This window comes from Marmota flaviventris, chromosome X, assembly GCF_047511675.1.
Source record: "Marmota flaviventris isolate mMarFla1 chromosome X, mMarFla1.hap1, whole genome shotgun sequence".
In the NCBI taxonomy this organism is placed as follows: domain Eukaryota; kingdom Metazoa; phylum Chordata; class Mammalia; order Rodentia; family Sciuridae; genus Marmota; species Marmota flaviventris.
The window spans coordinates 54,032,252-54,058,301 of record NC_092518.1 but is presented as its reverse complement, the minus strand read 5'-3'; the positions used below and the strand labels follow the sequence as shown (position 1 = coordinate 54,058,301).

Genomic DNA, 26,050 nt, shown 5'->3' with positions numbered 1-26,050 from the left:
CTTTATTTTTGTGTGTGTGTAGACCCAGACATTGAACCCAGGGCCTTGCACATGCCAGGTTAAGTGCTCTATCACTGATTCCCATCCCCAGCCCTTGCTGGGGGATATTTTTAAAGAAATAGAATATAGTATAAATGATAAAATGGTAGAATTCTCGTGATAGAAAGGATATTCTACAAGTCAGCTAGTCAGAAACTCTTTGTAGATATGGACATGGAAGGGGTTAATATACAAACGATTCAAATATCTAAAATATAGAAGTCCTATAATTTGACAAATATGCCTATTCCCATTGCTCTCTGGATCATTGAGGCTCTTTGTTTCCCACATTTTTTGGTCTTATAGGTGCTTCTTGGTGTCCTTGACCAAAGTAACTGAACATGTAAGAAATAAGACCTCAAATCATAACCCTGTAGGATGATCAGAGTATTTTAAAAATTAGAAGAGTTTAGGTAATCAGTGTGGTGAGTAAGGGACAGTGAATTAGACATTGTCACAAGTTAATAAAAGTTTCAAAACCAGAACATTTTATTTAACAGTGAACAGACAGTTCAAACAGTTGAAACAGTTTTCCAGTTCTTATAAGTTTGCATAATAAGGGTTACTTAGGATTGCTTTTGGGTGCTCATCCTGTCTGAGCAACATTTTTCAAGCTTCTAAACAAAAGATCTGACAGAAGTGGTCTTACACACCTGTTGGCCAGCCCAGGTGTCTTGGTTTCACTTTAAAGAATGTAGATGAAGCCATTTCCTTTAAAAAGGGTTTGTTGGGCAGCTTCATTAACATTATAAAAGCAGGTGAGGGGAACGGTTTTTTTTTTTTTTTTCTTTTTCTTATTTAATGAGTTGTGCTCAGGAATGCAGGAACTGTGGAAGGAAGGTGTTTATTTGCTTTTCTCTTTCCACATTCCTGTAGCTGTCCCCCACCCCCCACCTAAAGAGAGAAGTGTTGCTGAGTCAGGCTGATGCCACACTTTAAAAGTGAGCATTATTACTATTTCAGCTGTATCTAACTAAAAATGTACATAGTCAAAGCTAGAAAATGTCACTCCCAAATTCCTTTTAATATTGCTCCCTCCACCATTTATCTATTTCCTTTTCCCTTTATGGGTATCAGTGCTGACTTGCCATGTAAACACTGCTTAGATGTTTTGAAAGTATGAACAATAAAGTCCACCTCCTTTACAGCAAATTTTGGTTAAGGAAACCATCAGGGGTCACATTAATTCATTGAGGCCAGGAGCTAGTCATGCTCCCAAGCCAATTCAGAACAAATGGAGGCTGCCCTTAGACACAGGTTTGACCTTTTCCTTCACTCTTCCTCCTGTCCCACCCTCTGTGAGTGATTTAAAAATGGAAAAGGCCAAAACCTAGCCAGGCATGCATTTAGAGGATTATTTGTTGTTTTTATTTTTGGTCTTTTTCCTCCATTTTTTTTCCCAATTTTTATTGTTCTTAAAACTTAAGCAAGCCTAGTAAAAATTTAAGCTCTTCTCATCTACTGACAATATTCTGCCATAACAAGCCCTTCCTGAGTATGGAGAACTGCTCCAGGAAAAATCATGTCTCCATCTACATTTTACTCATGTGCTAACTGAGGACTCTTTCTGAAAGAAATCTATTAGGGGATGTACATGCATGAGCATGTTAGGGGTAAAGATTTGAAAACAGACAAATTCATTCAAAAGCAGTTGTGACATAAGTCTGGGTGGTTCCCCAAGGTGTAGATAACAATGAGACTGGGGTTTGGGAATTAGTTGGCTCTCATCTCTCCTCAGTAGTGGTCATAATCATTTTACATGAGGCATGGGCATGGAAAATGAAGTAGCTTCTATATTGGAGGATACCAGCAACTTAAGGAATAAGCTCATTAACAGAACCCAGCTACCTGCTCATCATAGTGGCCAGAATGGTAGAAGAGGTGTTGGGGAGGAATAAAACTACTCAATGTTATTTATTTGGGGACTTAGCCATGCCCTTAACCAGAAAACATGCCAGAAGCAAAGTTTAAGAAATCCTCTGGAAAGGCAAGCATCTTGTTTAATGTCTGGGCCAACCTAAGGACCTTACATCCAATAGGTGCCCATATATACCTGTAGAATGGATAAACAAATGAGGAAAATGAATCAATATTGATTGTCCATTCTCGAAAAGAATTCACAGTCTTTCAGTCAACCTCTTTTTTGTTTTCTGAGATTTAACATAGTGGCTTGACAAAATAGATACTTCTGTTTGATACAAAGAGTTATCAGTTCCTTTATGGTTTTTTTTATTGTGCCTCCAAATCACATTAAGTGTGTTTTGGAACACATCTATTTCATTTAGTATTTTAGCATCATCTTCAGTGATATGTCTGAATGAAAAAACAGAAAGCCCATAATAAAGCCCATAATAATAAAGTGTTATTCCCTCTGTACCAAGCATGCCAATGAGAAGTTAATCTACTTAGTTGTTCCTTCTCAGTGTCTTTCATATCACAACTGTTTGATAAGTTTTTTTCAAGTAAAAAAGAACTGTAGTCTCTTATTAAATGTGTTCTTGTGTTTCCACTATATACTGTTGAGATAAAGAGTGCATTTTAGTTTAGGTGTTTAAAAATGTCCTCGTTCTACTGAGCACTTAAAAACAATACTTTATTCAGTTTTAATACATTTTTGCTAAATATGGTAAATGTGAAAATCCTTTTTTATTGCTCACGTGTCTTCCTGTTTCTAAGCCAAGCAATGAGTAAATATTTCTAAAAACCATTGTTTTCATTTTTATTCTCCTTTTGAATCACTTAAACAAACATAGAATGTTTTCTATAATTAATTAATTCATTAAGTTCAAACTGTGAGCCCTTTTATCAGTCTTCAGGCTTTAAAGGAGGTCGACAAGCCAGTGTCTTTGGCTCTTTCCCAGAAGTAGGAAAAATGTCTTTATTTTATTTCATGTTACATTGAAGGAATCTTGCCCTTTTTTTCTGTGTTTTCTCAAATCTCCAAGGCAAGTTAATGGGTTTTCTGAGCCAGACCTCCTTACTAATTCATTGAACACAATGCCTTGCAGTGATCAGGCACTGAAATATTATTTATTTAATAATCAAATCAAAGAGGTGTTGTCTGTCTGGTGCTGTGATCAGTGACCTAATGTCCTTTAGACTAGGTCCATTTCACTTCACTTATCTTTTGGACCTAGAGTGGCACATTCCACATAAAAGATGCTTTACTCGTCAGATTAATTAGACAGGTAAGCCATTTTCTTTCACTCCTTTACTTTCTCTGAGCCAGGCCAGGGTGGTTCTAATTCATGTCCATCATCAGCATTCAATCAATATTTAAGAAACTGGGTGGAAAAATCACATACCTTGCTTTTCAGGAAATGTTTTCCCACCTTTTCCACTGAACCAGGTGGTAAGTGTAGATGGGATTTTACCCCTCTACTTAGCTCAGCATTTAGCATACTGCCTTATACAAATCTATTTTCTCCATTTTCATCATTGTATAAGCTTAGTAGTGAGTGGTTACATGACCCTTTGATCTGAATATCACATTTGTTATTTCATTTTCTCCTGTGAGTACTCCATAATGATAAAATGATTTTGCTATTCTAAGGGATACGTTTCTGAACCTCACAGAAAGTAATCACTGATTACTGATTAAGCCAACATTTAACTCCTCTCTGTAGAGAGCTGTAGGCTTTATAAATATATACACAGATCTCTGTACAGGTTCATTAATAAAGATAATGAATTTTTGTACCCCACTTGCTATCTCTGGGCATAAAACAAATAAGCAATATAATCATTATTAATTCAAAAGATATTGCTTATGCATGTTTGGCAGTTTAAAAATTATAAATTCAGACTATACATAATTTCTTCTGCTACCAAGGACAGAATAAAGATGGTATATCTTTGCATCTCAGTGCCAAGCAAGAACACTGGAACCTAACAGATGATTACCATCCATTCTTGCATTCATCAGGCATTGAATGCCTTACATATGATGTTAAGTGTTAAATAACTAACAGTCCTTGGATTTTGAAAATGTATTAGCATAGTATAATAACTGAATTATAAACTTGGCATGGAGCACCAAATTGGAAAATTAATAGCTATACTTATATGGTGCTTTAGAGTTCACAAAATGCCAACATATTTCCTTATTCTCAGCTCTGGGCACAATGAAATATGGTAAATCTTTCTTCGGTGCCCATAACAGTGGATAAGATAGTAGACAATTGATGTTTATTCACTATTTCATTATTTAAACCCTTGGTTGTATAAGTATATTTTTAAGCCAGGGTCTCACTGTGTTGCTCAGGCTGGCCTTGAGTGCCTGGGTTTAAGTGATCCACCTGTTTTAGGCTCCTGAATGCTGGTACTAAAGGAACATGCCACCTGGCCTGGGTTTTATAATTATACCACCCTTCTCATTGTGGGTCAAGCATACACAATGAGAATTTTGTAAAGACAATGCTTATTTTATAAATAAGTTGTTTCATTCATATAGAAACCATCTATTGTCTTCTTTTCAGAGTGCTTTATAGTTTAAAGAATGCACTCATATTCATTAGCCTTTCCTCTAACCTGGGAAAATAGACTGGCATTAGTTTAAGATGACCTCAATAGTAAATTAAGTATCATCTCATTTCTCATACTTGAATAGCATAGAGCATTAATGTTCCCCTTATTACATGTGAGAATTAATCATGGATACCATGGACCGAAAACAATAGCTAGTATGGAAGAGGCAGTTCATATTCATAAACAGGTAGCCTATTAATATTTGCATAGTGCTTCAGTTTACAGAGGAGTTTAATATGCACTTCCTTTATGAAAATTTTAGTTCAGCGAAAATATATTTTGTCCTACTTTGGTATCTTTGATACAAAGAGTTATCCGTTCATTTATAGTTTTTTTTATTACACCTCCAAATCACATTAAGTGTGTTTTGGAACACAACTAGAGTTCTTGGTACATTTTAGGTAAGGACAATTTCTTGGTACTGGGGATTGAATCCAGGGTCACTTAAGCACTGAGCCACATCCCCAGCCGTTTTTATTTATTTATTTGTCCATCTGTCTATTTATTTATTTAGGGACAGGGTCTCAGTTGCTAAGGCTGGCTTTGAACTTGTAATCTTCCTGCCTCAGCCTTCTGAGCCACTGGGATCATCACCTGGTTGGTGATGACAATTTATTAATCACTTGTATTTGGAGTATATTTTGTAGATTAAGAGGAGTTTCCGTGTTTTTTCTGTTCTCTGAAGTACTGTATTTTTATTCAGAATCATCAAAGCAGTGGAAACACATTGACCTGATATTCAAATTATTCGTTTATTGAAAACTTATTATGTCTACGTAGTATTATTGTATTCTTTTGACAAAGCACTTGTTTATTCATCCCCAGCTTTTCTTTTTATTTTGAGACAGGGTCTCACTAAGTTGCTGAGGCTGGCCTGGAACTTATGATCCACCTGTCTCAGCGTCCTAAAGAGCTGGGATTACAGGTATAAGCCACCGTTCCTGGTTTCTTTTAATCTTTGTATCTACGGTGCATCTCATGTAGAATGCATATAATAAGTAATGAACATTAATTCATCAACACGGAAACTTAAAGTTCTCATGTGCTTAATAGTTTACAAGGCACATTCTTATTTTTTTCTTCATGTCACCTGGATGTGATCATGAATAAGCCCCTGCATACTTAGTAGCACAGGGATAGGCATAGAGAAGGAAATTAATATTATTCAGACATATTCTCAGGCATTTGCATCAGAAATTGGTAAACTATGGGCTAGCAGGCCAAATCCACTTGACCTGCAAGCTAAGAATGGTTCTTACATTTTAAGGAATATAGAAGAGGCCCATGAAATCTAAAATATTAGAAAAATCATAATGACCCCTGATTTACACAGTGCTTTACCACTTAACATTGTACTTTGAAATATCAGCTGTGCATGATTGCCAGTCCATTATGAATGCATACATGTTCCTTTTTTGTCTTGTGAATTACAGTGCATTCGTATGTATTATCAATCATTTAAATCAGTTTACCTCATAAAAGGGAGAGGGGTCAAGGAGAAGATTAAATAGTTCCAAATTCTCTCATCTTTAAGACTAGAGATATAGGTCAAACCCAGGAGTAGGTTTGACAGAGTCCACCAAATTCTTTGGCCACTACTATGAGTAGGGAGTTCAGATCTCACTCTGTCTCAGGCCTAATCACCCCTTTCGAAGATATTACTAGAAATTCCAAACCCCAGGAATCCTGCTCACCCAAGGTCAAAGCAGGAAGGTGATGCTGGCTGGTAGTTCTCAGAAGGCTGTCACATCTGGGTGTCCTCTCTAAATAGCCTTGCAGTTTCTCTCCCTTTTCTCATCAAACTAAGGCTTCTGAGTTAAGGAGAACTGAAATATAGTGTCCATATGGAAGCTTTCTACTGAATGATGTAACAAAAGGCAGACTACATATTGACTGGAAGTAGATGTGAAGAGAAATGGAGGTTTAAATCTTAATGAATGGCTTCAAAATGGGCTCAAGATTGGCCTCTGCATAATACTGTCACTCTAAAGATATGTTCCTTTAAGGTAAATGGCAACATCAAAAAGTACATCTCAAAAGAATCAGGCTTTCATGCAAATAAGATATCTGGAAGGGGATTATTGAAAATGTCCCAATAGTGGGCAGAATAGCAATAGAAAAAGATTTGTGGTTTAGGGTCCTCATCTTGGTATTTCCCCAGTGTTGAGGTTTCTGTCCTTCCTGAGTTCCAGATCAGAAACCTGGAACCTCCAGTTTCCAGGTTTTATTCTTGAGGGATCTGTTTCTCTTAGGCCTTCCGTCCATGTAAGGAGGCTTGAATCCTTGCTCTTATTTGGGTGTGGGGTCTTCCACCCGTGGGTCTTAAATCCTCAAACCTAAGACCTTGGTCTTATGTCAGACTTGAGACTTCCATCTATCTTGAGACATGGGCTTTTCATCTTAGTCCTGAGTCTCAAGTTTCAAACCACCTGTCTTCCACTTTGGGGCTTCTACCTTTTGTCCATCTTAGGTTTTGGGTTTTAACTTCAATCTGGATTCCAGGACCATATTTTGGTATTGGATCATCTCACAGGGCAGCTTGGCACAAGGAACAGCTCTGCAATGCTGATTTTGATAGCTGACATTCTGAACCTATTGGGAAAGGGTTAGGAAGCCCCTCTGCCACACATAGGAAGCATGCACACATATGCACATAGCCCGTATACACAAAGAAATAGCCAAGAGAGGATTACATGAAGTCAGAGAGAGGGAAACATAGACTCACAAAGAGGCTGAAATACTCAAAAGATGAAAAAGATGAGTAGAAAAGGAAAAAGTAGAGAGGACACACAAGCAAACAGAGTAATGCTGAAATAGAAAATCACAAACAAAGAGACACTGAGGTATACACAGGAGCGAAAAGGGAGAAAATAGCACTAGAGAGGCAGAGAGGAAATATAACAAAGAGAAATGTGAGATAAGGAGCAGAATGGACACCAGAATCAGAAAAAGGTGAATTGTCCAACTTACAAAAAGGAGAGAAAGTAACAAATACCAAGTGCACCAAGACAAAAAGACAAATACATAGTGCACCAAGACAAAAAGCAAGGTAGGCACAATAAGAAAAGGGCAAAAAAGCACAAAGCATATGACCTCAAAGAGGAAAAAAGGAAGAAAAGAAAGAGAGAGAGAGATAGATCTAGGAGAGCGAAGAGCAATAGCAAGCAAACAAAAACTAGAGAGATCCATTTAAGACAGTGCATAGACCACACTTAGGAACAAAAAAAGAAAGTGAGACAAGGCACACACAGAAGAAATTAGCAAGAGAAACATGGAGCTGATTCAGACACAACTCGAGTTAGAGAAGAAAGAGCAAGGAAGAAATAGACAAGCAAAGAAATGCACACTTAGGAGCGAAAGAGATAAACAAAGGCAGACCATCACAGGAGGAGACTAAGAAGGACTAGAGACGAGACACAGCGAGGGACACAAGAGGCACAAAATTTAAAAAAAAAAGGGGAAAGGTGCTGTTAATTATGAAAAGCAATTCTTTGTACCAGTGCTACTTATATTACTACTAACAATAATAATAAGTCTGTTAGTTTAAGGATTTCTTACATAGAACCAAAACATGCCAACTCTGCCTGTCCACAGAGTGCTAGTGGTCATTTATATTGTGTAAAAGGAATCTGTGAAACTATTGGCATTAATTTTTATTTGCCATCGGCCCGTCATTGTACTCTAAGTACTTCACATTCATAATTTCTTTAACCCTGGCAAACAGAGAAATCTAATCAAAGACTCTCAATTGCCAGTGGTCATACTCTTAAAGAAGTAGCAGAAAGGACTTAAACAGAATGTCCCTCTTAACATTCTGCTACAATTAACTATTTGCTAAGATTTCCCTAAGAACCAAAGAAGATGTCACATATGAGTGAATATTTTCATAAAGGGCCCTTGGATAGCGCAGAATCCTTTCATTTTATAGCTTCACCTTTCCCCATCCATTTAGAAAACAGGCTTCTCATATCCTTCACAATGACAATAGATGCTTCCAAATCTGTCTTTTTCTTTTATTTTTTTCTTTTCCTTTGGTATTAGGGATTGAACCCAGGAACGCTTAATCACTGAGCTACATCCCCTTTTTGTTTTGAGACAAGGTCTCCTTTAGTTGGTGAGGCTGGCTTACAACTTAAGATTCTCCTGCCTCAGCTTCCAGGGCCACTGGACTTATAGGCGTGGGACACTGCATGTTACCCAAGTTTCTCTTTAGACTAAATCTTAACTCAGATTCTCTCCCAAATGGAAATGAGAAAGTGCCAAGCTTTCATCAGAAAGCATTACCTGTCTTTTAGGCTTTTCAATATTTAAACCTTTAAGAATGGCAGAACATTGAAGATATACAATAAGGCAAGTAGAGGCTAAATCCCCCTCTGTCATCCAACTGGTAAGTAGTTAACAGTGAATTCAGTTGGTAATATAGGACACTGGTCATCTTCCCATCTCAGATTCGGCCCAATATGAATTCCCTGCAAACAGCCGTTCATTCTGGGGCAATACTTACAGGATTGCAACCCCAACAGCTTACTTAATTCTGCTATTCTGAAATGCTAGTGTCAGGCATGTTGATCTTCAGGTAGAAAACTTGGCTCCCTTTGATGTGTTCTCATTTCTTAATCCTGATGATGATCCAGCTCTCTGTACTGCTTTTGGGAAGGATAATGGTTTGTCAGATATTATCAATCGAGAGCTAAAAAAAAGAGAGAGAGAAAGAGACCATGTAAATGTCATAGAAGAAGCATAACTGTGCTACAATTATGGAAGATTCATATTTGTGAACTATAAAAAATGTATTCACAGAGTTTAGAAACTCATGAAGTTTAAGCTTTTAGGCCCTTTAGGACAAAACTAATACAGAAGAGGAAATGGGAAAATGTCTTGTTCACCATCACTTTATGAGTCATTGGAGACACAATCATTAGTCATAGCCTTGTCTCTTTAATTGAAGACTAGAATCCTGTTTAGAATGAGAATCAGCTAGGAAGGTGTCCCTTCCAATGATTCATTACTAAGATCACAAAAAGATAGAGATAAAAAGAGAATAGGGTCTAAAAATTGAAGGGCCAAATTAGTTGTGTTAAAGTATCTTGGCTCAGGACTACCAATACAAAGCAATAGAGCAATATTTCAAAAACTCATATGACATTGATCTCTGAGATAAAGATGAGTCACTCTGGGACTCACACTCTCCCAATAAAAAAGATGAGTATAGGGTACTGGCCCTAAGGATTCTGAGTGTAATAGATACATCTTCCTAGGCTTTCTAACAAGTTGCTAGTAACTTTCTCTATTTCTAAATCCTTGGGTTTTTCTACTCAATTATAACATTTCAAGGGCTCCTTCCATGAAAACATCTCATTGAATTTATAGGGTACCCACTGTTTATGAATAATGCTGGACAACGCCTCTACCATTAGGATTACTGTACTGAATGGTGACCTTCATCTCCCAACCCTTCCCCTTAAACCTTCCTATCCATCTACTGACCTAGAGAGTGTAGGGTCCTGGTTCTGTAGATGCTGCCCAATGTGAGATAACCCTATACCATTTTTGGTCAGGTTTCCAGTTGTACTTATGAGTCTTCTGCCAATCCGCATGCATAGCATACAGAGATACAGTTCTCTTTTATCTTCTCAAACCACTGATTGTGTGTTACATCCCATGGATATCCCAAGGCATCTTGAAGTCTGTGAATGCCTGGCACAGTTCCCCTGTAAAGCTTCAAAGGAGATTTTGAGGACCACATGGAACAGAATGATTTGCTTATGAGATCAGTGTTGTTGCAGTGGTAGTTGCTGTCCATGTTCTCCTAAAAGAAAGACCAATTTGAAAATTTAATTGTAGGCCTCTTCCACATCCTGCAGTTCTATCCTAAACTGGTTCATGCAGCATGGTAACTTCTTCACCTCATTACTTTCACCAGTCTGACACACTATTGCCTCCCGGGTTAGTTAGGAAGCTGTTTGTACCAAAGCAGGAAAATGAATACAACTTCTGTGAAAAGCTAACTTCACTGTTTTTGAGAAAAACAAGATCAAAATTAAGAATATTATGCTTTGAGGGATAGCTTACCCATCTTGATGTGCGGTGGTTGTCTTTGAGTCTTCACCCTCCTATCTGGACCCAGGAAAGAACCTTAGTAAAATCTCCTGACCCAGGGTTGTTGCCCAGTGGCAGTGAACTTTTCCCCTGGAGGATCCTCATGCCCCATCTCCACCTGGGGATCGTCAAAGGGAAAAGGTCACTAACACTGCAAAGCAACAAGCCTGTTCTTCTGAGGAACATCTAGAGAAGAAAAAAAAGAAATTATTAAAATCAAGTAGACTGAGAAAGTCTGTCCTGATTGATAACTAGCAACTGAGTTAAACCATGTCTACCCTTTTCTTTGTACAGATTGAAGGATGAACACTTCCAGCTGTTTAGAGCTCTTTATCTCCCTGGGTTGATCAGTCTAGCAGCATGAGAATTGTTCTATTTATCCCAACACTATTCTGCATACTTCCCCTCATTTCCAAGAGCAATCTAGAGCTGAATAATTATAAAATTCACAGACTCTGCTTTATTCTCTAGTGTCTACTAATGAGCAATCCTCTGGAATGTGAGTGGTAAATGCTCTTGTTTGTGTTCTCATTGGAAATATAATGGAGGTCAAGAAATTTAAAAGTTGAAACCACTGGAAGGAGAAGCCAAGGCTTTCTCAACCAAGAGATGAAGCCACTTAGATAAGGCACTATTATTAAGATTGAGTAACCCACACCTATCAAAGTGCCTGCCTATCTTCTAGCTTTGCAATGTTCACCTCTTTTAAGAAACCCCCAGCTTCTTAAAAGGAGGGTGTGGCAGTGACAAGGGAATCAAATAGGCCTGCTGGGGAACAGATCTGATACAGATCAAATTGATCCTATTCATAGGCAACTCCTGAGAATTTAACACTGGTTGGCCCAAAGGAAGATGGGAATAATTCAAAAGCCTTTTAATAATAATTTAATTTTAATAATAATTTAAAAGCCTTTTAATCTGAAGGCATCTACCTCATTGGCCAACTAGGAGCTGATGAAAAGTGGCTCCTGTGCCGTTTTTTATACAAAGAGCTGCAGAAAGTGAAAGCCCTTAAACCCGAAGCAGAAATCTACCAATGATAAATTCCCCTAACTACCTTTTTCTTCAGGTGGCCTGCAAGCTCTCTGCCCAGGTTACCTGGTGCTTGTCCAGACTCTCAAAAGGGAAGGTCTGCTGAATGTGTAGCTTCTTTAAGCTGCTTGCAGTCCTCAAATCTCACATGCTCTGAATGTCCTTGAGAAGAAAGAAAGGGCTCAGTAGGCTACCAAAACTGGTTTTAAGTAAAAAAGGCAGGGGTGGGGGGACTAGGAAGTATAACATGAAGCATTAGACATACCTATCTGTACTTTCTAGTACCCCACTAATGAGAGTAGGATTAATGGATCCCAGCTGAAATTCATTTATGCACTATGTACTTATGGTTTCTGGAAGGAAACAAATATTGGTTTCCTCCCATATTCTGACTTTCTCCCTCACTGCAGTACAACTAGTAGGTTATTATTAGCACTATCATGTCTAAAATACCTTGCTGTTTTGTTGGGTTGCCAATGTAGTACCGCTTGAGCATCAAAGCCCCCTTGTTTTGTTTGTTACTATAGTAATGACAGTTCAGGACCATTCCCTTCCCCCTAAGGGGGAATGTGAGGCCAGAGAAAGTGGTTACATTCTGGAACTGGTACAGAACTAAACATTTCACTAGGGTTCAATATTCATTGATGAGAATTTTGAGACTCCTCTGTTATCTTCTATGCTCCACAGAACTTCCATAATGATTTGCTCATTTGTGCCTTCTCTTTGGTTTTGTTATTCATTCCAGTGCTTGGCACAATGAATATCTATTAAAATAAAACAAGGATTATCTCAATATTGAGGATGGCTACATTTTTAGAACATCCCTTCTTACAGTTGCTAGAGATTTTTCTTAGGGGCAGAGATTATTTCAAGCAATGAATTGGAATACAACTCCAAGATTTACCTTTCGATGTTCTCTAGCAGTCATCAATGTGGCCATATAAAAGGAGTTATTCTTCCTCTTGAGTCACGTACAGAACCAGCTCCAAATTCATTCCTTTGAAACAAATTCCACTGATAGTTAATTTGATTATTTCCAATTAAAAATATTTCATAAGCCTAGACCAGTGTTTCTCAAATTGGGGTGATAAGAACTCTGGAGTTTGTGGCTATATTCTTTTTTTGGGGCGGTTGTGGCTCTATTCTCATGAATCCCCAAGTTCTGTATGAGTTGTATGAAACATGTTTTTAATAATGGTAAGTTGAAATATGAAAACATGTTTACATTTTAAAGAACTTTCTTAAGTCAGTGTTCCATCAGACACATTCTTTAGGATTTCAGGAAATTTTGCTCCTTTAAGGGCAGGGTGGGGAAGGTTTCCTCATCTAGTACACAAGAACATGGACAAGCATAATCATCCACATAAAAGCCACAAATAGGGGCATTAGAGATAAACACCCCCACTGTACTGCAAAGGGGTCTAAGAGTAAGATCTTATTCATATGGGATGAGCCACATACTGTTATGTACATTAAAGTCAAAGAAGCAGTTATTACAAATATGTACACCTTGACTGTTCAAATATAGGGATCTTCTGCAGTGGGCACTCCCTGCTGAAAGGGAATGGCAGAAACTTCCAGAGTGGCTTCCTGCTCATGGTATTTCTTTCTGAAGCATGGCTTGAGTCTGAGAAACAATGGCAGAGACCATGTTTTAAAAAAAAAAAAAAATCAAGACTATTTTATTATTTACTTACTTATCTGTATGTGTGTGTGTGTATGTATGTTATCCCCAGTCAGCCAGTGTTATTAGGATGGGTGGATGGAGCTCACACACCACAAAAAAAAAAAAAAAGAAAAAAAAAAGAAATCAAATTTTATGTGAAAGAATATATTTTCATTGTGTATAAAGATATATATATATATACACACACACACACATACAAGGTGACTTGAGACGTAGAAAAGAGGCTTATTAGACCCTGACTTTTCTATAGGGTAGCATTTAAGAGAAAGAAAATAGAATAGGGAAATGATTATTTTAATAGATACAAAGCAGTACTTACAGTATTGTAAACAGCCAGAATCTCTTCTTACAGCTGTCCAAAGAGGTCGTAGTGCAAACTGCACTCACACGGGCAGATCTTTTGACATCCTTCTCAGAGTAATAGTATTCTTTATCAGTGACTAGGAGGAACTGCTGTTGTGATGACTAGTTATTTGCTTCAAAAGTTTCATATTAATATATTTAGTCACCACTCTGTATACTAGAGGCTGGGATATTGTTTTTACTAGGCAGCCATCTCATTGTTGAAGTTTATGCTCAGAAAAATGATTAGATCTTGGCTTATTTTTCTTGTAAGATGGGGAAACAGGGCCCCTCACTCTAGGGTGCTTTTTCAAACTACTTTAAATTACTAGCAGAATTAAACAGTGCATTTTATATAATAATCTAATGAGGTGGCCTTTAATTTTCAAAAGCTCCTCAGCACATGTCCTCTTATTTAATCCTTCTATGGCAATCCTGAGCTGGTGCTCAAGATGAAGAAATTTAAGAATTAGAAGGCTTAGGTAGTTTTCGTAAAAGTGCGTGGTGCTAAAGCCCAAAGATTGGCTTAAAATGGTAGTAAGAAAGATACTGGTCTTAAGAGTTGTATTCTGGTACTCCTTTTTAAATACTAAAATAGCAACAGTCAAAGTGGTCTCTCCACAGACTCATCACTCTGAGTAAAATGAGAGACACTGATCTTTGGGTACATCGTATAAGTGGATTCTTGTCTTCAAAATAATTAAGGGCCAGGTAATCAATTCCACCTTGCAATTCCAAATGTCTGTCTTTAAATTTTTTTTTAAGAAAATTAACAGCAACTTTCTGATCATATCTTGGCAATTAGCATTGTACAACTGCCACATAAAAAAGAGAATATGGGTGTTGTTGGGGTTTTTTTGTTGTTGTTTTCTGGTTTGTTTGCTTTGTTTTGCAATGCTGGGGATTGAACCCCAGGGGTACTCTACCACTGAGCTATATCCCAGCCCTTTTTATTGATTTTTTTTTTTTTTTAATTCTGAAATAGGGTCTCACTAAGTTGTCCAGGCTGGCCTGGAATTTTCAATCTTCCTGCCTCAGCCTCTTGCATCGCTGGGATTACAGGCATGTGCCACTGCTCCCAGCAAGGAGATTTATTAACCAGGAAATTTGCTCTGGAAGGAAGAATGTAGAGCAATGTTAATCTTCCTTCCTAGGGAGACAATTTTCAATTATTACTATATAATGAAAACCCTATATCAAGAGTGGCAATCCAGCTCCCTGAGCCTGATTTTTCTTGAATATTTTACACAGTAAAGAAGTAACAAAGATGGGCAGGAGGGGTTCTTATCCCCAGAATGTGCCCATAATTGGAATTGTGATAATTAACAAATGCTGGGGCCGGGGGAGGTGAAGGCTCATCCACCTAGTTCAGGCCTGATTTTAATAGTTAGTGCTGCACAAATGTATCAAATGGTAGCAAGATCTTGGACTGATGGGGAGAAAATTGGGACAATCAGTCCTGTGTTCTTTAAGGACACAGAAGGGACATTGGATAATTAGCACTACTCAGAAGCAATGCAAAGGAAGTGGGAGGGCTCCGGGTCTAATGGGCAGGACCAAGGAAATTGCAACTGAAGTGGGTAGGCCAAGGATATCTGGGATTGTTAAGAGAGAGGGCCTTGCCCAGTCAACATTACTCAGTAAAGAAGTGAACTGGGCAGAGGAGGGTAATGGGGAGAAAGGGAGCACAATCTTATCTAAGGGCTGGACTGTGAGCATTAGTAGTCCATAAGATGGGTCTAGGGGCAGACAGGAGGCGGGGCTTGTATGAAGAGTAAGTCCATGGTTACTTGGTATTTCATGTTTTAAGGTAACAGGAGTGGAAGTATGGGCCATTCACTGTTTGATGTATAAGTACATGGCATACTGTGATGTTTATACTTTATTATGCTATGGGTCACTGGGATCAGGGTGCTTGCTTAACAAGGCCAGGGAGGAAATATAACTAGTGACGATTGCCATTGTGCTTCTTAACAGTCCCCAGATAAGTTTCAGGGAAGGAAAAAAAAAAACATTAATAATTTCCATTGTGCCCATAACAGTCTCAGTAGACATATTGGGTGGTCAGCAGCCCCCTGCAGTAATGCAAAGGGGGTGTAAGAACATAGGATTCTACCCGTGTATAATTGCAAATATTCACATTGAGGGTCCAAAGGACCTTAGTTGGTCAGCACCACTGATGTATATAATGATGGTGCCGTGGTCTTACCTAATAATCAGTACTTTCTCTATTATTATTGTTGTTGTTGTTGTTGTTGATGTTTTTGTTATCATTGCACATTTAATTATGCAAGACTTAGTTATGAACAGTATGCCTCAGCAGCAATCAGAAGGTAGTAATAAGAACTTAAGGTCCTTTCTACTACACAAGTCCGCAAACAGACATAATTATGTACGTTAATATTTGCAAGAGAAGAGCTCATTCATAGTAAATGTCTCCCTGATGCAAAGGGGATATGAGGAGATGAAATCCTAGTATTAACATACGCTGAGGTCCAGATGAAGTGGGACTGAATAAAAGTATCTCTCTGCTCTAAAGCAAGGAGAGCACAAGGGTTCTACATAAGACTGCATAGATAGAGCATTTTCTTTGTGCATGGGAACTTTCTAAGACAGAGTCAAGTAGTGGATACTTGCTTTTGGCTAAAAGTGCCAAGGAAGTATGTGGGATCCCTTTCTAGTGCACAGAACAGTAGCAAATGCAATTATACATATTAAAGGTCCAAAAGAAAAGGACCTTGCTTGATCAGCAGGCCCTTCTGTACTGCAAAGGATAGGTAAATGGGTCTACAAAGACAAAAAATAAAATTCAATTACGTCTATTAATGGTCCACTAGGAGGCGCAGTGGAGTATCCCCTTAAAAAGAGCAAAGGGAGTACAATGGTCCTAGATGTAATAGGGTTGTGGACAACTGCATGTATGCCCATTAACTGTCCAGGTGTAGAGGTCTTAAGCAGTGGGTATCACTTATTAAAAGGCCGAGAAGTCAGAGGTTGAGGTATCCTTCTCTAGTGCCCAAGAACCCAGTATAATGCAATTCTGTGTATTAACAGGCCAAGAAAGGAGACCCCAGAGGTCAGAAACTTTGGTATATGCAAATTGATGGTATAAGAGTAGGACCTTTGTTAAATATGATGAACCATGCCACAATTATGTATATTAATGCCCAAGGGACGTAGTTGTGATAAATCAAAACTACATACTTTACACAAAGATTTTAAAGTAATAGACACTCCTTCCTGATAAGCAAAGAGACTGAGGGGAAGACTGTCCAGTAACATGAGGAAGCCAGGAGGAGAAGTCTCAGTGATCAGTACTACTGCTCTACTGCAAGAGGGTCTGAGAGTAGGATCTTATTCAAATGGGATGAGCCAAGTGCAGTTATGCACATTAATGTCAAAGGTGCAGGACTGCTTAGTATAATTGTGCACCTTGATTCTCCACATCTAAGGGTATTATGGAGTGGCCACTCCCTGTTAGCAGGAAAAGGCAGGTGGAAGGGAAAGGAGGGATAGGCAGGGAAGGTAAAGTTGGTTCCCTTGTGTAATTCACAGGAATCTAGACAAGTATAAACACCCACAAAGCAGGCCAAGAATAAAGGCCTTGGAAATCAGCACCCCTGCTCTATGACAAAAAGTGTCTGAGAGTAGAATATTCTTTATACCTTTATTTATTGTGTGGCGCTGAGGATTGAACCTAGTGCCTCACATGTGCTAGGCAAGCACTGTGCCACTGAGCTACACGCCCAGCCCAACAGAGTAGGAACTGTTGGGAGAAGGTTTGTCTGGGACACAGAAACCCAGAGAAATATCACCCATATAACAGGCCAAGAATAGGGGCCTTAGAGACCAGCACCCCTTGCTGTATTGCAAAAGGCGTCTGAGAGTATGATCTTATTGAAATGGATAAACCAAGTGTAGTAATATTCATGGTTCAGGTCCATGGTTTGGTTATTACAGTTGTACACCTTGACTGTCCAAATACAAGGATTTTATGGAGTGATCTTCACGAGTGGAAGGAAGATAGAAATTGGGGGAAGAAGGCTTGTCTGGGATACAGAAACCCAGAAAATATCATCACTCATATAACAGGCCAAGGCCCTATATAACAGGCCAAGGCCATATAGGGGCCTTAGAGATCAGCACCCCTTGATTTACTGCAAAAGGGGTCTGAGAGTAGGATCTTATTCAAATGGGATGAACCACATGGAGTTATGCACCTTAATGTCAAAGGTGCATGACTGGTTAGTATAGTTGTGCACCCTGACAGTGCAAATATAAAGATCTTAGGGAGTAGTCATTTCTACTAGAAGGGAAAGGAGGAGGGAGAAGGGCAGAGTGGGGAAGGTTTCCTCATCTAGTATACAAGAACATGGACAAGCATAATCATCCACATAAAAGCCCACAAATAGGGGCATTAGAGATAAACACCCCCACTGTACTGCAAAGGGGTCTAAGAGTAAGATCTTATTCATATGGGATGAGCCACATACTGTTTGTACATTAAAGTCAAAGAAGCAGTTATTACAAATATGTACACCTTGATTGTTCAAATATAGGGATCTTCTGCAGTGGGCACTCCCTGCTGAAAGGGAATGGCAGAAACTTCCAGAGTGGCTTCCTGCTCTAGTCCATAGAAACCTGGACAAATCCAGTTATGCATACCAGCAGGCCACAAAATGGAGCCTTAATGGCCAACATCACTGCTGTACTTAAAGTATAAAAGGGAAGGATCCTAAGGCAATTTTCATTATGTACATTAATAGTTTTTGAAAATGGTCCTCAAGTGAACAGTACCTTATGTAGTAAGCCAAAGAAGGTGTGAAGGGTCACAGAAAGAAAGGTAACTTGAAGGACCATATACATATATCTATAGTCTCAGGACAAGGGCTTTATGTTGGTCAGCACCCTGATCCAAAAGGCACAGTTTTGGACATCTGGGAATGTGTACAGAACAACAAAGACTGTACACATTAACTGTGCTAGTTTAAGGGTCTTATGTAGTAGACACCTCTAGCTGCAATGTAAATAGTATTGGGGTTTTTACCTGGTGCATATTACTGGAACCAAATTAAGTATGAATATTTAATAGCGTAAATCTTGGCTACTTAGAAGCCCCCCCACAGTGATGCCATGAAGCAAAGAAATGGAATCTTACTCTAACATTGGAGGCATAGAATACTGTTAATTATGCCCATTTAAGTAGTATAAAAACACTCCCTGCTGTTATGCCAATGAGGTATAATTGAATAGGGCCCTAGTGCAGTTTTGCTCTTTCATATTCTAACAGAAAGACTTCCGGTCCTCACAGCCCCTGCTATATAATAAATCCCAGAAGTCCAGACTTTAGCTTACTGGAACAGACCAGGATCAACTGGAAATAAATTAGCAGTCCCAAGAAAAGGGTCCTTCCATTCCTTCCTTTAAATATAAAGGAAGTGAGGAATTAAAGGGTGGGGCCATTAGCATTGGAATTTTGCTAATTCATAGTCCTGGCAAAGGTAAAAAATTAACAAGTGACTTTGATCAGAAAGACATAACTGTGGTCAGTTACCATGGTTCACATTATCTATTCTAATGCAAAGGTCTCAAGTTAAGGTAGGTCTTCCACTGCTGAATTCCAGAAATTTGTTCCGTGCACAGGAAGAGGGAAAAACCCATTCACATATATTAACTGTACAAAAGAAAGGGCCTTACTAGTTCCACTCTCTGCCCCAATGCTAATGGGGTGTGAGGAGATGGAATCTTTAGTTTAGGGAACCACAATTTTAATTGTGCACTTTTTCAGTCCAAAGTGGCCCCTGCAGTAATTCAGAGGGAGCCTGAGAGGATGGGATCCCAAATTTACAGAAAACTGCAGTTTTGTATAATACTTTCAGAAGGGGCTTTAGGTAATCAGCACCCTCTTGATTTAAGCAAAGATGGTGCAGAGATCTTAATATCAAAGATTTTGTTATAATCAATTAGGATCCTGCACATAAACTGTCCTAGTACAGAGGTCTTGAGTAGTAAGAATCCCCTGCTGAAATAAAGGGAGTAGACAGAGCTAGTGCACAAATGTAGTGATGGACATCATGGATTGAAGAGAAGAGCACTGGAGGTGAACAGCACATGTTACAGTGTACAAGGAGGACACAGTGGTCCTTTCCAATGGACAAGGCTCTGGAAAACTACAGCTGTGTAAATTAATTAACTGCAAAAGAGCTGCGCTTTTAATAATCTGCCCTTTCTAGCAGTATCCCAGAAAATTGAATGGGATGGGAATCCACTTTCATTGTGCTACACCCCAGATAGACTGTTACTCCTCAGCAGTAATGGCATCAAGAGGGGACATCTTAAACAAACATATAGGAGCAGAGGCAATGATGGTTTTATGTATCTTACCGATCAATGCAATGTATTTGGTAGTCTGCTCAACGAACCAGCAATGAAAAGAGTATAGGTGGCTCTTTTAGGTAAGACCAAGAACAATTATGACCGACCGTACCCATTAATATTCCAAGGAAAGGTGGTTTGAGAATGAGACTGTGACTACTGGGGCAATCTCAACAATATTTTCTCCTTCCTTAACATACAGGACTGAGAAGATGAGGAGTAACTTCAATTATGGGCAATCATTCTCTGATATGAAGCTCTTGATTAATTAATTAACATTTCCCATCTTTATAGGGTCAGGGACTCTTTGTTATGGGACCAGTGGACAAAGGGGACTGGGTGCATCAAGTTCGTGACAGGGGCAGTCAGCACTGAAAATGAATACTGCTGGGGTAGAGGGTCTCAGTCTTAAAATGAATAATGGCGCGCCCAGCTCAATCCATGAAGATGGAGGTTGCTTTACAGCAGAAAGGCTGGGGTTGGGAGATGGAGGTCCTGGGGAAGGGGCAGGGGCAGGGGCTGGGCCTGGGGGGGTGGGGGTTGGGGGGGCTGGGGGTTGGGCCTGGGGGAAGGGGGCTAGGCCTGGGGCTGGGGCAGGGCAGGGCGGGGCGGGGACATGGACAGGGGCTGTGGGGGGTCTGGGGGCTGTGTGGGGTCCGGCCGGAAGGGACTAGGGAGATATGGGGGTCGGCCGGAAGGGAGTTGGGAGATTTGGGGGTTGGGACTTCCTGAGGGCCGGAACTGGGGCGGGGCCTGGGGCTGTATATAGGTTGGGGTTGTGGTGGCCTCACACCAGTCTGCCCGCCAGCTCACAGGCTCGCCAGTTCGCGAGTTCTTTTAAATGGCAGTGGCAATAGGGTAGGACTAGGCAGCAGGGTGGGGACGAGTTGGGTCAGCAGAAAACCACAGAAGATGGAAATGTGGGCATTAATGCTCTAATTTTCTGCCAGATAGTTATTAATTAGTGCAGCATCATGAATGGGAAGAATCAAGGCCTGTCCTAGTGTAGACCTTCTTTTTTGTTTATTTTTTTTTTAAACTTTTTATCACCTGCTTCTGAGGATTGGAAACAGAGGGTCAGAAACTGAGGGCCCAGGGCGGTGCCCTGGAGCCTGGCGAGCAGAGCTTCGAGAGAGCGCCTGTCTGCCTGTCCCAACTGCCCTGAGCAGATGGCCAAGTAGTCTAACCACGTGCTAGGCATAGTGCTAGGCATACTGTGCTCGGGGAGCGTGCTACTGCTGAGCCCCGGAGAACAAGAGCAAATACTCCTTTTTAACTTTTTTACTATTCTTTTTTTTTAGAAAAACAGCAAATTAAAATCTGACTTTGAATCTTTTTAGGAAATTATGATATGAGAACCTGCAAACTCTGAAGAACCTACAATGAAAACTCATTAAAGGTAAGTAAAATGAAATCTACAAATGAAGCCTCTAAATACTCAACTTGTTTTTAACTTTTTAAGGTTTTTACTATTCCTGTCCAATGCGACAAATTTAAGGGAGGGAGTTTTTAAGCTATTGTTTAAAAAAAAACAAATTTTTAAAATGCCAAATAATGTGAGTAAAATGAAATCTACAAATGAAGCCTCTAAATACTCACTTGTTTTAACTTTTTAAGTTTTTTACTATTCCTGTTCAATGCGACAGATTTAAGGGAAGGAGTTTTTAAGCTATTGTTTAAAAAAACAAAACAGCAAATTTTTTAAATGCTAAATAATCTGACTAAAATGAAATCTACAAATGAAATCTTAGTTTATAAGCTATTGTTTTTAAAAAAAAGAAAACAGCAAATATTTTAAATGCCAAATTATCTGGCTTTGAATCTCTTTAGGAAATTATGATATGAGAACTGGCAAACTCTGAAGAACCTACAATGAAAACTCATTAAAAGTAAGTAAAATGAAATTTACAAATGAAGCCTCTAAATACTCACTTCTTTTTTAACTTTTTAATTTTTTTACTATTCCTGTCCAATGCAACAGAATTAAGGGAAGTAGTTTTTAAGCTATTGTTTAAAAAAAACCAGCAAATATTTTAAATGCCAAATAATCTGACTTTGAATCTCTTTAGGAAATTATGATATGAGAACCTGCAAACTCTGAAGAACCTACAATGAAAACTCATGAAAGCTAAGTAAAATGAAATCTACAAATGAAGCCTCTAAATACTCACTTCTTATTTAAATTCAAACACTAGCAAGCCACACAGACTTCTCACTGAAATCAAAATCTGACCCCAGCATTAGCCATGAGGTGTAGTGTTCCTGTTGAGGAATGCAGGGGTTTCTCTTCCAACACTTGTTGCTCAGTGACCATCTAAGATCCATTTTGGTCCTTGACCTTGTCCACACCAGACAAACCTGGCCACAGTGCAGGTTAGTTCAGTGGCCAAGGAGTAGATTAGCCTTTGGCCATCACAATAAAACAAGAATTCATCCTGCCCATCCTGATTTCTTTCCAACACTTCAAATGCTGAAATGGAGCCAAAGAGCATAATGTATCTCTCTCATGCTCTTATGTAGAGAGATACACATAAGTGTCCTTGAAAGGTCCACTAGCACAGCCTTTCCAATTCTTTTGCCCAAGTCTAATTCAATCATATGCTTCAATTGGCTGTGTGCAATTAAATTCCACTTGCATTTCCAATTGGTTAGGTCGTGGAGCAATCCAGCACTGCCAAACCATTTTTCTCTCTGGCTTTTGTCTCTGGCAGCATAAGGAAACAAAGCAGGACCACCTCTGCAAAAACCACTTTAGATTGTATCAACCAAAACCCTGCCATGTCAACAATGTAACAAACTCCCTGTTAGCAACCAGGTAAGCCCCTGCAGCAAAATCCACCCTGAAATCCACATGACGAAAACAAAACCGGAAGTAGTTTTATACTTTTGCAGAGGCTTTATTAGCCATCTTTTGCAACAGCAAAATGAATCACCACCATGCTACTTAAGAACAAAGACTTGCCACGTCACGTGGCCTTCCCGCCACTTGAAAAAAGTGGATCCGCCATTTTGTGCAGTTCAAGAAGGCAAAGCCAAGCTACACAATGCAGCAATTTTCAAATCCGCCATTTTGAGCCCTGCCCCTGCTTCCTTGCCCTCCACTTTCACCTACAGAAAGGTTGAGCACCAAAATCTCTCCTTACACCTCGTGCAAAGCACATGACTGCTCTGCAGGGGGGTAGGGTGGGGCATCCATTCTGCCTCCATATATATTTAGCACAATTGACTCGACCTCTGCCCACACATGCAGCGAGGCCAACATGGCGCCCACAGCCAGCATGCCCCCATGCCCGCTTAAAGCGGTAAGTTCTGCTCACACACCAACACAACCGGATCATTCAGGTACTGCAATAACCCACAACATCAGCACATTTTGATCCAAAACATCTCAATGGAAGATGAAAACAAAAATGGAAGCAGGTATCCGCGGCCCCGATGAGCCAACCAAAATTAAATACAAAAAGAAAAAAAAAAAAAAAAAAGAAAGCAGGTATCCGAGGCCCCGATGGGCAAATCAAAAAGAAAAAAGAAAAAAAAAAAAAAAATAAGAGCAGCTATCCGAGGCCCCGATGGGCTAATCCGCAGCCCGCAGCCCCGGATGGGCGGGCTTTCAGATGAGACAGACCCAGCAGGTATCCGCAGCCCGGATGGGCAAATAAAAAATATGCATATAAAGAGTAGGTATCCACAGTCCCCAAGGGCACATTTTAAAAAGTAAATAAATAAAAATAAAAGGCAGGTATCCACAGCCCGGTTGGGCAAAGGGAAAAAAAAATATGCCAGGTATCCGGGCCCCGATGGGCTAAACATAAGGTGAGTAGAAAACCAAATCAATCCAAAAAAGGTCAACCAAAAGTATTCCAAAGAAAAGATGTAACAAAAAAAAACGGAAATTGCGCGGCAATGACCTAACAATAAGTCGAGAATCTGAAAAACAAGGAGAAGGTGGCAACAAAATAACATAACAAAGCAAGGAATTTCTAAAAAATAATTTATGCAATTTCCGATCTTTCTTTCTTAAATACCCGCAAAGTACCCGCATAGTGGGTGGTCTAGAACCTTAAAATGGTCCTTAAACCCGCAAATAAAGAGAAACATACGTGTAGGAAACTCCCGAGAAGACCAAACATGGCTGCAGCACAGGGTTACACAGCTAAAAGAATTCAGTGACGTGGAGGGGGAAGGGTTTGTTAGAGGAGTGGCCTAAAATATTCAATGTCTGACTTCTTCCGGAAGCTATGATCAGTTAAAATGAACAAAGAAAATGAAAAATCAAAAACAAATAAACAAACAAACCAAACAGTACCATACTACAAAGAACTCAAACCACAAGTAGGGTTCAATTCCTGTCCAAAAATCACAACCTCAACATTTCTCATCCGTAAAATGGGTACATACTGCTTTAATGTGTCCCCAACTTGCAACCAGATTTCTAACTCTACCACTAAACTCTTGAGTTCAAAAAGTTATGAGAAACATCTTGTAAACATTTCCCTTCTGGTAGGTAACATACTAAGGGATGTATGAGAGATCCTTCAAGAGTCCCTTGGGGTCTGATGGAAATTGGAAGTGCTTAGGAGTGTGTAGGTGCTACGGACAGGCTCAGAGCAGTAGTAGTAGGACCTCTTAGTCCTTTTCAAACTTTGACTCTTTGGCCTTTAAATAATTTCTTACTTTTGGAGTTTCATGTTCAATTTACATAATCTGTTTGGACCAATCAAAAGCACTGTACTGTTCTAAATTCCTGCTGCAACCAATAACTGGCAAGCAAATAGCATATAAAAGACAAATGTGAGTCAAGGAAGTTACTGTGGCAGTCTTTGAATTTGAATTCCTTTAGTGTCAACCACCACCTCTCACAACATTTCCTTTTTAAAAAGATCCAGACCATTCCAATTACTGACCCTCCCTCTCTGCTATAGACACTGCCTGATATAACCACCAGGTGGCATCATGAAACTATCCAAAGCATATATCCCTCCCTGGTCCTGGTTGCAATAAGCTAAGCAAAAGTGGGATCTGAACTGAAGGAAAAGTAGAATTTCCAGACCAGAATAAAGTGAAGAGTTAAAGAAAAGTATTTCATTTGAAGTGTCCTGTCAGGAGCCACTCTAGACGTAAGGGTGTGTATTTCTAAAGTCCTGAGCAAGAGATACTGAACAATTATAGCATCCAGGAATAACTTGGGGCTTTACCACCACTCAGGTAATCCTATATATACCTTATAACACAATACCTTTACCCTTTGGGGGATAGAATGATCCATGGACCCTTAAGTTCAGACAGCCGACCCCCGAGATCGGACAGCCATCCCAGACCTTGAAATCGAACTTTTCTGTGTGTGTTACCTTGCTTGCTTTGCCATTTTCTTTAGTCATACCTATAAGTGAGCCTATGGTAAACAAGTTCTCTGGGAGTATCATTTGAGGAAAGACAGCATAGGAGAAACCTAAACCGCCCAATCATGTTGGTCCCTAGAAATTAAAGACTGTATATATCGCCAGTATAACATAGGGTGTCTAAAACTAGTGGATATATTTTAGGATAGTCTCCTAGAATTACATGAGGCTGTCATAACTCTGCTCGGATAATGAGGCTTGGCTCCAGTTCGCGTCACCCGGTGGGGTTGCACTCACCTGTTTCTTTGTATCCTACTCTCTTTTGGACAGAATGTTCTAAGAAACAGCATCCCTCAATGAAGCCATCTCCAGAACAGACACTCCACCCCTGTGGGAGCCTGAGGCCAGGAGCTGGGGTAGCCATCCTGAAGCTTATAAAAAGGTATTCCATGTCTGCGTGGTATTTTATGTCGCCCCACAAAGTAAGTGATTTTTTGGTTCAGTTGTTGCGCTGGCAAAGCAGGGTTAGTTAAAAAAACCATTGATAAATCACCAAAGGTGATTTGGACCCTTGAATACTCTTGAGTTGTACAGAAATGGAACACATTAT

At 39.5% G+C, this 26,050-nt stretch overlaps 1 protein-coding gene and 2 long non-coding RNA genes across 13 annotated transcripts in view; 1 reads left to right on the top strand and 2 right to left on the bottom strand.

Moving 5' to 3' along the window:
* Window positions 1–26,050, bottom strand: part of LOC114081457 (uncharacterized) — a 244,623-nt gene that overhangs the window by 52,318 nt on the left and 166,255 nt on the right. The gene's annotated exons all lie outside the window — the stretch shown is intronic.
* The window catches only part of Chic1 (cysteine rich hydrophobic domain 1), a 150,885-nt gene that overhangs the window by 70,123 nt on the left and 54,712 nt on the right, over window positions 1–26,050 (top strand). For 8 of the 10 annotated variants that reach the window (XM_071606236.1, XM_071606234.1, XM_071606239.1 and 5 more), the window contains 4 exons: window positions 21,442–21,500; window positions 21,932–21,990; window positions 22,171–22,916; window positions 25,771–25,882. The gene's annotated coding sequence lies outside the window, so the exon portion shown is untranslated. Of the gene's footprint in view, window positions 1–21,441; window positions 21,795–21,931; window positions 21,991–22,170; window positions 22,917–25,770; window positions 25,883–26,050 lie in introns of those variants that run through there. The other 2 variants (XM_071606237.1, XM_071606238.1) reach the window with 2 other exon arrangements.
* LOC114081459 (uncharacterized) lies at window positions 505–24,246 on the bottom strand. 2 transcript variants are annotated; one of them, XR_011705635.1, is made up of 8 exons: window positions 24,202–24,246; window positions 13,704–14,838; window positions 12,602–12,694; window positions 11,764–11,859; window positions 10,639–10,851; window positions 10,054–10,375; window positions 9,071–9,256; window positions 505–7,969 (listed from the first exon to the last, which is right to left on the bottom strand). It is a non-coding gene; the product is annotated as an uncharacterized lncRNA (long non-coding RNA). The 2 variants fall into 2 exon arrangements; XR_003580805.2 differs by lacking the exon at window positions 24,202–24,246 and having other exon boundaries at window positions 13,704–19,672.